This window comes from Bombina bombina, chromosome 3, assembly GCF_027579735.1.
Source record: "Bombina bombina isolate aBomBom1 chromosome 3, aBomBom1.pri, whole genome shotgun sequence".
Lineage (NCBI taxonomy): Eukaryota > Metazoa > Chordata > Amphibia > Anura > Bombinatoridae > Bombina > Bombina bombina.
In genome coordinates, this window is record NC_069501.1 from 773296128 (window position 1) to 773309654 (window position 13527).

Consider the following 13527-nt stretch of genomic DNA (forward strand, 5'->3'; position numbering starts at 1 on the left):
ACACATATGCAATCAGAACAAGCGAAAAGAAGCGTGGTGGGGGACCAGGTAAAGTTTAAAACTTATTTTTTATTGAAGTATATAAAAGATAAAAAATATATCATCACAAGCAAACAGCCAGAGTAGCAAGGTCTTTCGTGTTTCAGCTCCTGCCCTACTCATAGACCGTGCTACACATGGCTCAACAGTCTTTTTAAATAACATTTGGCTAGATTATGAGTTTTGCAGTATGAGTGAAAAAGCAGCGTTTTTCACTACCGCTGGTATTACGAGTCTTGCAGGTTTAGGGGCCCTACACACTTTTTTGGCCTTAACGCAAATTAACTTATGTAATTTGCATAAAGTCTTTTTTCAATGGGACTTTCACAGCGCTGGTATTTCGAGTCTGCCTTGGATGCCAAAAAGTGAGCGGTACACCCTATACCGCCAAGATCCATACCGTAAACTGAAAGTCAGTAGTTATGCATTTTATGCTACAAAGCTGTAACATAAAACTCTCCCGCATCGCAAACACTAAAATAAAATTAATAACCCCTAATCTGCTGCTCTGGACATCGCCGCCACTAGCATAAACATATTAACCCCTAAACCGCCACACTCCCGCCTCTCAAACACTAGTTAAATATTATTAACCCCTAATCTGCTGTCCCTAACATCGCCGCCACCTACCTACATTTATTAACCCCTAATCTGCCGCCTCCAACGTTGCCGCCACTATACTAAATTTATTAACCCCTAAACCTAAGTCTAACCCTAACACCCCCTAACTTAAATATAATTAAAATAAATCTAAATAAAACCTACTACAGGGAGTGCAGAATTATTAGGCAAGTTGTATTTTTGAGGATTAATTTTATTATTGAACAACAACCATGTTCTCAATTAACCCAAAAAACTCATTAATATCAAAGCTGAATAGTTTTGGAAGTAGTTTTTAGTTTGTTTTTAGTTATAGCTATTTTAGGGGGATATCTGTGTGTGCATGTGACTATTACTGTGCATAATTATTAGGCAACTTAACAAAAAACAAATATATACCCATTTCAATTATTTATTTTTACCAGTGAAACCAATATAACATCTCAACATTCACAAATATACATTTCTGACATTCAAAAACAAAACAAAAACAAATCAGTGACCAATATAGCCACCTTTCTTTGCAAGGACACTCAAAAGCCTGCCATCCATGGATTCTGTCAGTGTTTTGATCTGTTCACCATCAACATTGCGTGCAGCAGCAACCACAGCCTCCCAGACACTGTTCAGAGAGGTGTACTGTTTTCCCTCCTTGTAAATCTCACATTTGATGATGGACCACAGGTTCTCAATGGGGTTCAGATCAGGTGAACAAGGAGGCCATGTCATTAGATTTTCTTCTTTTATACCCTTTCTTGCCAGCCACCCTGTGGAGTACTTGGACGCGTGTGATGGAGCATTGTCCTGCATGAAAATCATGTTTTTCTTGAAGGATGCAGACTTCTTCCTGTACCACTGCTTGAAGAAGGTGTCTTCCAGAAACTGGCAGTAGGACTGGGAGTTGAGCTTGACTCCATCCTCAACCCGAAAAGGCCCCACAAGCTCATCTTTGATGATACCAGCCCAAACTAGTACAATTAAAAGGGCCTTTTGTGGGACATTGCCCCAAAGAAATCAGCTTTTTTCCCTGTAAAAAAATACAAACAACCCCCCAACAGTAAAACCCACCACCCACAACCAACCCCCCAAATAAAAACCTAACTAAAAAAACCTAAGCTCCCCATTGCCCTGAAAAGGGCATTTGGATGGGCATTGCCCTTAAAATGGCATATAGCTCTTTTTCAGTTGCCCAAACCCTAACCTAAAAATAAAACCACCCAATAAACCCTTAAAAAAACCTATCACTAACCCCTGAAGATCCACTTACAGTTTTGAAGACCGGACATCCATCCTCAACGAAGCCGGGAGAAGTCTTCATCCAAGCGGCAAGAAGTCCTCAACGAAGCCGAGAGAAGTCTTCATCCAAGCCGGCAGAAGTGGTCCTCCAGACGGGCAGACATCTTCATCGAGGTGTAATTAGTTTAAATATCTGATAATTTCTTTTTTTATTTTGTGTAATTTAGTGTATGTTTTTTTAATTTAGGTAATTGTATTTAATTTAGGTAATTTATTTTATTGTAGTGTAAGGTTAGGTTTTATTGTAAGACAGGTTAGGTTTTATTTTACAGGTAAATTTGTATTTATTTTAGCTAGGTAGTTAGTAAATAGTTAATAACTTTTTACTAACTATTCTACCTAGTTAAAATAAATGCAAACTTACCTGTAAAATAAAAATAAACCCTAAGCTAGCTACAATGTAACTATTAGTTATATTGTAGCTAGCTTAGGGTTTATTTTACAGGTAAGTATTTAGTTTTAAATAGGAATTATTTATGTAATGATAGTAATTTTTATTTAGATTTATTTTAATTATATTTAAGTTAGGGGGTGTTAGGGTTAGGGTTAGACTTAGGTTTAGGGGTTAATAAATTTAGTATAGTGGCGGCGACGTTGGGAGCAGCAGATTAGGGGTTAATAAATGTAGGTAGGTGGCGGTGATGTTAGGGGCGGCAGATTAGGGGTTAATAATAATTAACTAGTGTTTAAATAAAAACTAGTGTTAAATAAAAAGTTGCACCAAACACAACATAAATATATTTAAATAAAGAGTTACACTCATATATATACTATCTAATACAATTATTCATAGAAATACTGAAAAAAGTTATAAGGGTTAAAGGTATATGTGATTTGACAATGTGTTTGACTTGAAAGGGCTATAGTGTATATATACATACATATATAGTACGTGTATAAATATGTGTATTTATGTATATACTTATGTATATATGTGCATACATGTGTATTTATGTGTTTATATGTGTACATTTATACATATGTATATATACTTGGGAGCCCTTTACACTGAAATATCTGTAAAAAGGAAAAATAATTTTCATACAATTTTAATATTTTGTTATGTGCTTTATTGTGTATGTACTTTAAATATTTTATATTCCAATGTTCTTCACGTTGGGAAAATGTTTTATGTATTTTTAAATAGATATCCCTATATACAGTATATATAGATAGATAGATGATAGATAGATAGATAGATAGATAGATAGATAGATAGATAGATAGATATAGATAAATATATTTAAAAATAAATAGAAGATTTCCTTTTATGTGAAGAACATTGGAATGTAAAATATGAATACATTTCTTTGGGTTAGCTCTGTAGGTTGAAGGTGGTGTTCGGTTAGCTTGCAAACAATGAGTTAAAAGTTTTGCAGTTTGCGTGCTCGATTGAAGTCTATAGGGGAGGAAGAAATTAAGTCCTGAATTTAGCGTGCATCTGCTTTTGTTCGAATGCAAACATTATTTACACAGTCTAATCCCAAAACCACCTGCACCAGTGTTCACCCCAGTGCCACCATCAGCTCTACCACTGCCAGTTCCGCCACCCTCCCACCCTCCTGATTTCCTCCATGTTTTATAGCAGCAGCTGGGTGGGTTAATCAGAATTTGAAAGGCTTTATCTAAGCAATTTCAGCAGCTGCATTAGGGCAGACGTGCACAAGATATAAATGATTTAATTGTGCCGAGCAGTTAGGGAGAAGAGGGAAATATTGAACCGGTTTCTTTTCTGATCTGTGTTTTGGGTGATGAGGATCTTACTGCAACTACCAGCATGTCTTCTATAACCTTTACTCTAGACCAAGAGGTACTTGATTATGAACCAGAAAAGATGGTGGAGAAGTTAGAGATTTCATTGCAGAGTCTGTGCATGACCAGCATCACGTGCACTCATAAGAGGCAGGTGAGGCAGCACCTCCCCTGGCCAATGTGTGTAATTACACTCTTTATTTAATAAAAAAAAAATGTTTTTTCATTTTTTTTTCAAAAATTTTTTTGTTCATAAAAGGTGAACCCCCCTACCCCCCCCCACCCCCTCCACCAAATTCTGTAGTGTATTGTACTTTTTATGTTTAATTAAAAAAAACGTAGTATACTATACACACAGTGCACATATTCATATTGCACAAGAAAGTAGAGGCCAGCTACCCATCCATTGCGCAATATGAATGTATTTGTTGTATGGGCCGCTAGAGACTGACACCCAGTAATGAATAAGAGCTAATGCAGTTTCTATTGCAGCCCATACCGCTCCCACCAGAGGCTTGTGTCTAGAAGCCTCGGGAGCCCTGCCCACCCCTCAGCTAATCAGACAGGAGCATGTCTGATTCTGGGCTGAGTCGCTGACTACTGTTGGGCGGGAAATATGCGAGGTGCAGAGAGCTGTCACGTGCAAATGGCACTGCGTGTGCAATATAGGCTCAGCCAGGTCAGTCACGTGGGAGCTCACTCAGTCAGGGCTAGGAGCTAGTGGCAGTGATGGTTGAGTGCCGGCATCTTCTCTGTCCTCCTAAGAGACAGTCAGACTGAGACTCCATCCATAACTCCCCCCACTCTGGTCCGGTCGTCAAACTCTCTGACTGAGGGGCAGCATAGACAGTCAACTGAGCTCACTCAGCTGCTCACTCAATCAGTGCCGTGGTGTGGAGACTCAGAGTGTCAGTCAGGGAACACTAGTGGAACAACAGTTTAACTTGTCAGTGGCTCAGCTCAGCTGTCATGGGGTGTTGCACTGTCGTGAGTCGTGACTTCATCACCAGGTTAGTGAATCTTCTAATCTATATCAATATTTATATATAATGATATATCATCTCTGAACTCACACTGGAGCTGGGCATGGCCATGGGCAGTGGGCACTTGGGCAGCTGAGCAGAGCACACACAGAAAAAAAACAAGCTTTGGGGCAGAGTCAGAGTGACAGTGTGGCATCCGGTGTGTGGACTGAGTGCAGCATCCATTCCCACTGCATGACCTGAACGCTCAGGAGCCAGGTGTATTATTAATTTTGCTTGCAGCAGAACAACTGCAATATTCACTGCATAGAGAGCACTATTCTATTTATGATTAATATCTGATCACCCCTTAATTTGTAATTTGTGCATAGCATTTCCTTAATTCAAATTAAATGAATTGTAGGAAGAGAAATGTAAGTGAACAGAACATATGTGCGACTCCTACACAGCCCCTCCCAGCAAGCAGAAGCACCGGAGCAGATAAAAACAGAGCATATCAGCGGGTCAATCTGAGCCACTAGTAAAATATTCTTAGCAGGCTGCAAAAATATCAGTGATTCAGGATTATTATTGTGCTGTATATATCTGCACTATGCTCTCTTTAGTTCAGTTTCTTGTGTCTAAATGTGTGTGTGAAGCAGAACAATTGCCAAATGTATTGACTTAACTCTACCTTATCCGTTGCACAGAGGTCAGGTTACATTCCTGCCTGCTGCAGCTTGAGATTTTCCTAAGGTCCTGACAGAAGTTGAATTTATGGTTGTTTGCACGGAGCTGGCTGAAATGTCTGAGAATAAGATAACAATAAGCAGAGAATGTGAGAATAAGCTGGTGTTATAGTGTTGCCCTCCTCTATTATTTGTACCAAGGTAACTGTGAAGAGTTGGTTGGTAAGTTATTTATTTATTATGTATATAAAACAATTTGCAGCTTTTTACATTGTGTTTGGTTTTTAAACTACTAAATGGCAGCATATTTCATCAAATGTATGAAGCAACAAAACATACTTATCACTAAATGTTTTCATTTGTAGTTTGTGTTACAGCATGTATGTAGGTATGTATCTGTGTGTGTTTATAAATGAGTATGTTTATATGCATGTATAACAAGTGTGTGTGTAAATATGTTTGACTGTGTATCTATGTGTGTATATACAGTACAGAATATGTTTATATACATGTATAATGTTATATACCGTTTATATATTTATTTTTTACTAAGTATAGCATTTTTAAAAGAGACAGGTTGCTATACCTGGGCCAAAAGTTGAGTAAACTGTTAGTATTATAAAAATCTCAATAACACATTTTACCCCAAAGCTGTGTGGTTCCCTGTGCATATGTGGTTTCCTGTGCAATGTGTGGTTTCCTATGCATATGTTTTGTGTTAGTGGGTATATGTGGATGTATGTGTTGTGTGCACATGTAGGAGCCTTTGGCCTCTAGTTATCAAGGTCTGTTGGACCTGATCCGACAGCGCGGATCAGGTCCGACAGACCTCGCTGAAAACGGCGAGCAATACGCTCGCCGTATTCAGCATTGCACCAGCAGCTCACCCCCTGCAGACTCGCTGCCAGCAGGGGGTGCCAATCAACCCGATCGTACTCGATCTGGTTGATTTCCGGCGATGTCTGTTCGCTTGCTCAGAGCAGGCGGACAGGTTATGGAGCAATGGTCTTTGTGACTGCTGCTTCATAACTGCTGTTTCTGGCGAGCCTGCAGGCTCGACAGAAACACGGGGCATCAAGCTCCATTCGGAGCTTGATACATATGCCCCTTTGTGTGTGCATGAAAAAGCCTTTGTGTGTGCATGTAGGAGCCTTTGTGTGTGCACATGTGAATGTCTGTGAGTTCATGTTTACGTGTAGATGTCGGGAACTTTTACGCTCGTGATACTTTAGAAGTAATCTATACTCTTCTAGTAACCCATTATCCCCTGAATTATACACAGGTTAAACACATAAATACTGTAAGGCATAAATGGTAAGGAGATTGAGTACAAATAGTATACCATCACCACTTTGTTCATCCTTATGATATAATACTATATACTGCTATTTACCCATATCTCCAATTCAATCACATATTCTCACTAACCCAGTGAGATTTGAATTGTAATAAAGTTGAATATAGATCAGAATTGTACAAAGTTGGAATATAAGTTGATTATAGACAGGCATTATTAAAACAAATGAAACACAACACAGAGCGTATAATGAAATGCCAATCAAAGGCTAAACTATATTCCCCTCAATGAACAATTTCGTAATAAAACTTTGATGCCACTAAGCAAATGAATGGTTAAAGACACGTTACTGCTAAATCAATTTTATATACTTTTTATTCTTTATATACATTTTTGAACTAGAAGTATTAAGCAAGGGTGTATTAGACAATTGGTAAACTCATTAGGAGACAGATTTAAAACTCATGAGAGACATACAACAAACGGCATTGGCTAAACAACGGATCCAATCAGAAAGAAGGTCAGGGTATTTGAATCAGAACACTAATGGAATCAGTATCTTGATAAAGGCCCCTGGAGGCTGAAACTGCTGACCTTGAACCCCTACACTATCAGCTGGTGCAATCTATACTCTATATCATATACCGATTAGGACAGGTACATTGAGCTATATCCCAAAATAGGAATAGTCTCTGTATGTTTAATTCCTGTCCCATGATCCGGTATCTCCAAACTTACGAACCAGTCTGAAATTCATTTTAAACAAGTGGCAAATCACTTGATACCGGAATCCTTTGTCGGTGTATCACAGACTGCATTTGACACCTAACCCGGAACCACATCTAAAGAGTAGCATCGACTACTGGACTCCCCTGAGGAAATACAACGGCTCAGTCTGTTTGTGAACCCGCTAACAGCAACCACGGAAACGGACACTATAATAAGGTTATTCTCTAAAAACAATTGCTATTGTGGTATCCATTACCGATAAAACATTATCAGGAGGCATTACGGTATCTGTTTTAACATATGGGATTAACACTGTAATGTACATGAATAGAATACCAATTGTATAACTTGAGACAATCTACTGTTTGAGATAATAATATATTACTTTATATCCAAAATGCTTAATAAGTATCAAATCACGCTTATTAAGTATCAAGTTACTCTGTGTGTATAAAACGTTAAAGATATAATATACACTTATAAACTGATCCAAGTTTTATAATTATTCAGATGCCGGCATTACTCATAGGATTTATTGTTCTTATTTGGTTTTAAATGTGGATGATTCCAAATATTTCTCTACATTAGATGTTTTTAAATGTTTTTTTAAATGTTTTCTTATGTTCAATATTAATTAGGTTTTAATACAAATAGTTCTGTGGGAGGAACTTATTTTCTGGGTATGAACCTATATTATTCCTGAGTAAATTAATTTTGAATCAAAGTATTATTGCCACTGGATTGACATTTCCTTTAAGTTCCATCTTCTACTTGATATACTGCAACATTTAACCTAACATTATAATTATTTGACACACCCCCCCTTTTCCTAATTAGGACAAACACTAGTGCTCATCTATACGACATAAGATATATATCTCCACCTATTTATACCCATTAGACTATCTCACTATTATTTCGAGTACATTGACTCTGAGCTCTTGTAGCGCTATCCCACTTCCCCCGTACTCCAGTACTCATTTGAGATGATCTTTTGAGGTTATATCATCTCCTGTGGGATTAGTTAAAGAGTCTGAGTGTCAGGGCCCCTGACTTAACCATTGATCAGGCCCCCCCCCCCCCCCTCCTTTGACATGTGCAATTTTTGACCAAGTGACTAAAACGTATATGCACTTTATTCTTAAGTGTCTATTTAAACTTGGAAATGTTGTAAAGGTAGTAACATACAAACACACAGACACACTCATACACTGAAACACACACACACTCACACATAAGGATTCACATATAGACACTCTAGCAGACATGCAAAGAAACACAAAAACACAATCAGACACAAAAACTCAGCACTTGTTTATATTGACCTTACAAGTAATGAGGTAAACTAGAGTTTTGTAAAAAAAATGAGATTTAGAAAACAAAATATGGAGGTCTGATTATCTCTTTGTAAAGGAAGATGCCAACTAAATGATGACAACAGCATGCAGTGGCTGAAAGGAAGGGCCCTGAACTGCCTAAACAATAATTTAAAGGTTAAATGGTGGATTAGTGACTTCCGGAAAGGTCTCGTTAGTCTCAAAGTCTGTAGAAAGATGTGAATAATCAGTAGTAAAGTCAAAATGTCCTAAAAAGGAACAGACAATGGACACACACACACAAACTCAAACTTGCACATACTCCCAAGGAAACACTGACAGAGACAGCCTCAGAAAACACACAAAGACATACACACACACACAGAGACACCCACAGAAAACACAGAAAGACATACACACACAGAGAGACAACCACATAAAACACAGAAAGACATACATACACATACTCTCACTGAGACATTCACAGAAAACACACAAATACATACACACACCCTCACAGAGACATCCACAGAAAACACAGACATACATACATACACACACACACCCCCTCACAGAGACATCCACAGAAAACACAGACATACACACCCACCCTCACAGAGGCATCCAGAGAGAATACACAAAGACAAACATACACACACCCTCACAGAGACACCCATAGAAAAAGCTCAAAGACATATGCACACACCCTCAGGCATCCACAGAAAATGCACAAAGACATACTCACCCACCCTCACAGAGAGACCCACAGAAAAAAACACACTCATAGTGACACAAACCAAAGCACAAAGACATAAACACAGATACCCACAGAAACACTCACAGGAGGAAACATTTATGCACCTTGCATCCCCTAAATCAACATTGTGTGACATGCATGATAAAAAAAAATTCCAGAAATTAAGAGATCACTTTTTAAAGAATCATATTTGTAAATGTGCAAACAAAAATAATTTTGTGAATTCAAAATTGTACATTAATGATCTGGGTAGATGGCTAGTACTTTTAAAAGGTTGACATATGTTTGTTTGTTTTTCCCCATTTTCCCCAAAAATATAGAATTTCTACAGCATTGTCAAATAATCATAAATACACTGCTGTTGAAAAAAATGTGTTTTTATGGATCCCTGGCCCCACCATACAACTACTACCACACTGAAAATACAATCTGAAATTGCACAAAGAAATAAAAAAAAAAAACATTTGCTATGTAAGTCCTACTTCCTTTGCAAATGAAAGTGATCTGCCGTCTGACTCAGGCACACATTGTACAAACAAAGTGCCAAGTCTGTCTCACACTGTGCATAGTGGTTTAGTGCACACTCAGAAATCCTCTCAAATGCTAATACTTTACTACTTTTAATAACATTTCCCATGCTTAATTAGCACTCTGCTGTAGTACCCACTGGTGGCTACCAAATTTAAAAAAAAAAAAAAACATTTTTTTTTTTTTTAGTTCTTGCCTCATGGGGCCCCCCTAGCCCATTGGGCCCCTGACAGGAGTCACCCCTGTCACCCCCTGATGGTGGCCCTGCTTGTATTCTGTTGGGAACTTGGGACTCTGTTCATGCATGTGAGTGCCTCTTGTTGCTTGTCTGTGTATTATGGGGCTTGACTTTGTATTTGTTTGTGCACACATGATGCCTGCTTGAAGTTATGTGTCTTTGTCTCTGAATGCCTGTTTGTATGCATGTGATGCTTGATTTTGTGTATGTTCCTATATACACACACAACACACGTCCTATGTACATGTACATGTGCTTGTGGGTATCAGGCGTTTGTGTATGCATTATGTGTGTGCATGTGAATGTCAATAGGTGTGTGTTGTGTATGTGCATGTGGATACATCTAGGTGCCTGTTTAAATGTATTTAGATGTATGTAGGTGCCTGTATGTGAATGTTTGGGGTTTCCTGTGTGTATACATGTGGATGTCCACTAATTTATATGGCACTGAGGAGGTTAAGGAATAATACAGATATAAATCAGTATTATTCCTCAACCTTTTGAGTGGCAAATATCCGTAGTGTAGAAATGTTTTCAAAGTGCACTATATACATTTTCCATATAAAATTAAAAGAAATGTGAAATAAATATGTGTCTTTACTCTTGATAAACATGGATTGATAAAACAAGAGAGAAAAATAATCAGATATTTTTCAGTTTTAAGGCGTTATTTTAAGATTAAAAGGGACAGTCTACTCCAGAATTTTTATTGTTTAAAAAGATAGGTTATATTAATATACTTTTTACCCCTTGTATATCTAAGCCTCTGCAGACTGCCCCTTTCAATTCTTTTGACAGACTTGCATTTTAGCCAATCAGTGCCCTCTCATAAGCAACTTCACGTGCAGGAACACAATGTTATCTATATGGAATATTGGAATTAACTCTATTAAAAACTGTCAATTGCATTCAGATATGAGGCAGCCTTCAAGGGCTTAGGAATTAGTATATAAACCTACTTAGTAAATTGGAAAGTTTTTTTAAAGTCACATGCCCTATCTGATTCATGAACATTTAATATGGACTTAGACTGTGCCTTTAAGTGAGAATCATTCAACATATTTTTAGAAGGGTTAGAAAAACACAAAACAATCAAATCAACTTCCAGATGGAAATATATATATATATATATATATATATATATATATATATATATATATATATATATATATATATATATATATATATATATATATATATTTATTATGTCAGTATATTTATAAGAATCTTCAGTAGTGCTCTCCAAATAATATATCAGCTTATAGCAGGGTTATAACACAATATATTTAAATAATTATCCTTTAAAATAAACCCTCAATCAATATGCATCTGCTAGGAACCATAAAATTAATATAAATACCTGAATTCTTTTATTTAGTTAATATCTATGAACATATTGAATATATTTGAAGGAACCAGAATATGAGACAATACCATATACGTTTACCTTATTAACAATATAAGTTTCACCCAGTTAACACAATGAGACTAAAATCTTTAACTTTTAACATCCAAGCAATACAATTCTAATAGTGCTTATAATCAATAGGATAATATATATTCTGCTATTTAACTGCAATTTATCCTAATACAATATTAATATAAAATATCAGAACTTGCACTGATAAGTTACTTAGCCTACCAGATACAAATTTAAACAATACATAGGCTTATGAAATACAAACTGCTTCTTTAAATCTATTTATTATAATTTAACTGTAGTGGCTATGCATATAACTTATTCTAAAACATCACATGTAATTTCAATACTTTACCCAAATAAACAAATAGATGTTCAATATTCTTCAACTGGAATGATTTCACCTCAGAATACCAAAATTGGGCAGCCAAGAGTTTAGTGAGAATTAGCCAGCAGCAGCCTTTCAGTAGGTTAGCCTCTCTCTCTCTCTCTCTCTCTCTCTCTCTCTCTCTCTCTCTCTCTCTCTCTCTCTCTCTCAAAGCATGGGGTTAAATAATCTGATATCACCCCGCCCTTTTTTGTTCAGTAACCATCATTGGTGAAATTGGAAATGCCCAAACGGAAACCTTGTCTTGGATTGGCCCTCGTGCTTGTCCCTGGTTCGCCCTTAGAGTTGAAAAAATTGATTGGCTATTTGGATTTGCATGTGTTTTAAAAAGTCAATTTGTTTGACTGTCATACCAGTTTTAATTCCCCAGGGGGCAGCAAGCAATCATAAACATAGTCTTACCATTCATTTTTGCTACATTCCAACTATCTCCTTATATTGTTTATATTCAATATAATATAATTCCTAGCATTAATAAGTCACATGTTCAAATACACATGGATCATATTTTGTCATTTTTCCTGCTTATTTTAATATGAAACATCAAATTGTTTTTAATATTACTTTACATTAAAAGAATTATACTGCTAATTATTAGCTTAAAATGCATTATAATTTTATCAGTATGCTGGCATTTCTATACAAATAACAGCCAATTTTATATTCAGTACTGCATTGTGTTCTAACATGAATATACCATATATATATATATATATATATATATATATATATATATATATATATATATATATATATATATATATCTAATAAGTCCTGGATATATGAATCCTCTCCCTGCAGATCTGAAATAAAAGCAAGTGTTATTAATATTTTCTTTTTTTTTTTTTTTAGGTCCTCAAATATCTATTTATATTCTTTAAAAACACAGAGGTTGAGATATTTTATGCTTTAAAATAATAATAATAATAATAATAATATATATATATATATATATATATATATATATATATATATATACACATTCATTTCTATGCAGTATCTTGTATTTATCATTTATTTTTTTTAGCTCCATCTGGGAAACAGGAAATGATGTTATATATATATATGTAATTCAAATATGGGATTATTACAAATGTCATTCAATCTTTTAACAATGGTTCCCAAGAGTATAATTTAAAAACATGTGTTCCTGACAAGTTTGTATTGCCCCACTTACATAGCATGGGGTCAATTTGCATCTGAAAGTAAATGGCCAAAGTTTTTACAAAGCATGTCACTTTCTTACAAAATATGTTGCCTGAGTCAGACTCTTGAGGGGTAAGAGATTTTATCTCTCTATTCCAGGCAGTCACACATATGGTCCCTTGCAATTTCTGTTAAAGTTAAGCAAACCAAATGTTTATTGTTCTCACCTGGATGCCCTCTTCACAATTAAGAATAATTTTGGATACTAAATGGGGGAAGAACTGAACATGAGTATGCACTTCCAATTAAGAGCAAATGCTTCCCTTTTGTTTCTTGGGACATCCTGTCTGCAATTTTAGTCTTGAGATAT

At 36.2% G+C, this 13527-nt stretch overlaps 1 protein-coding gene across 3 annotated transcripts in view; it reads left to right on the plus strand.

Annotated features, from left to right (window-relative positions):
- LOC128654012 (interleukin-1 receptor type 1) overlaps positions 1-13527 on the plus strand; it is a 317896-nt gene that overhangs the window by 22486 nt on the left and 281883 nt on the right. The window lies entirely within an intron of this gene.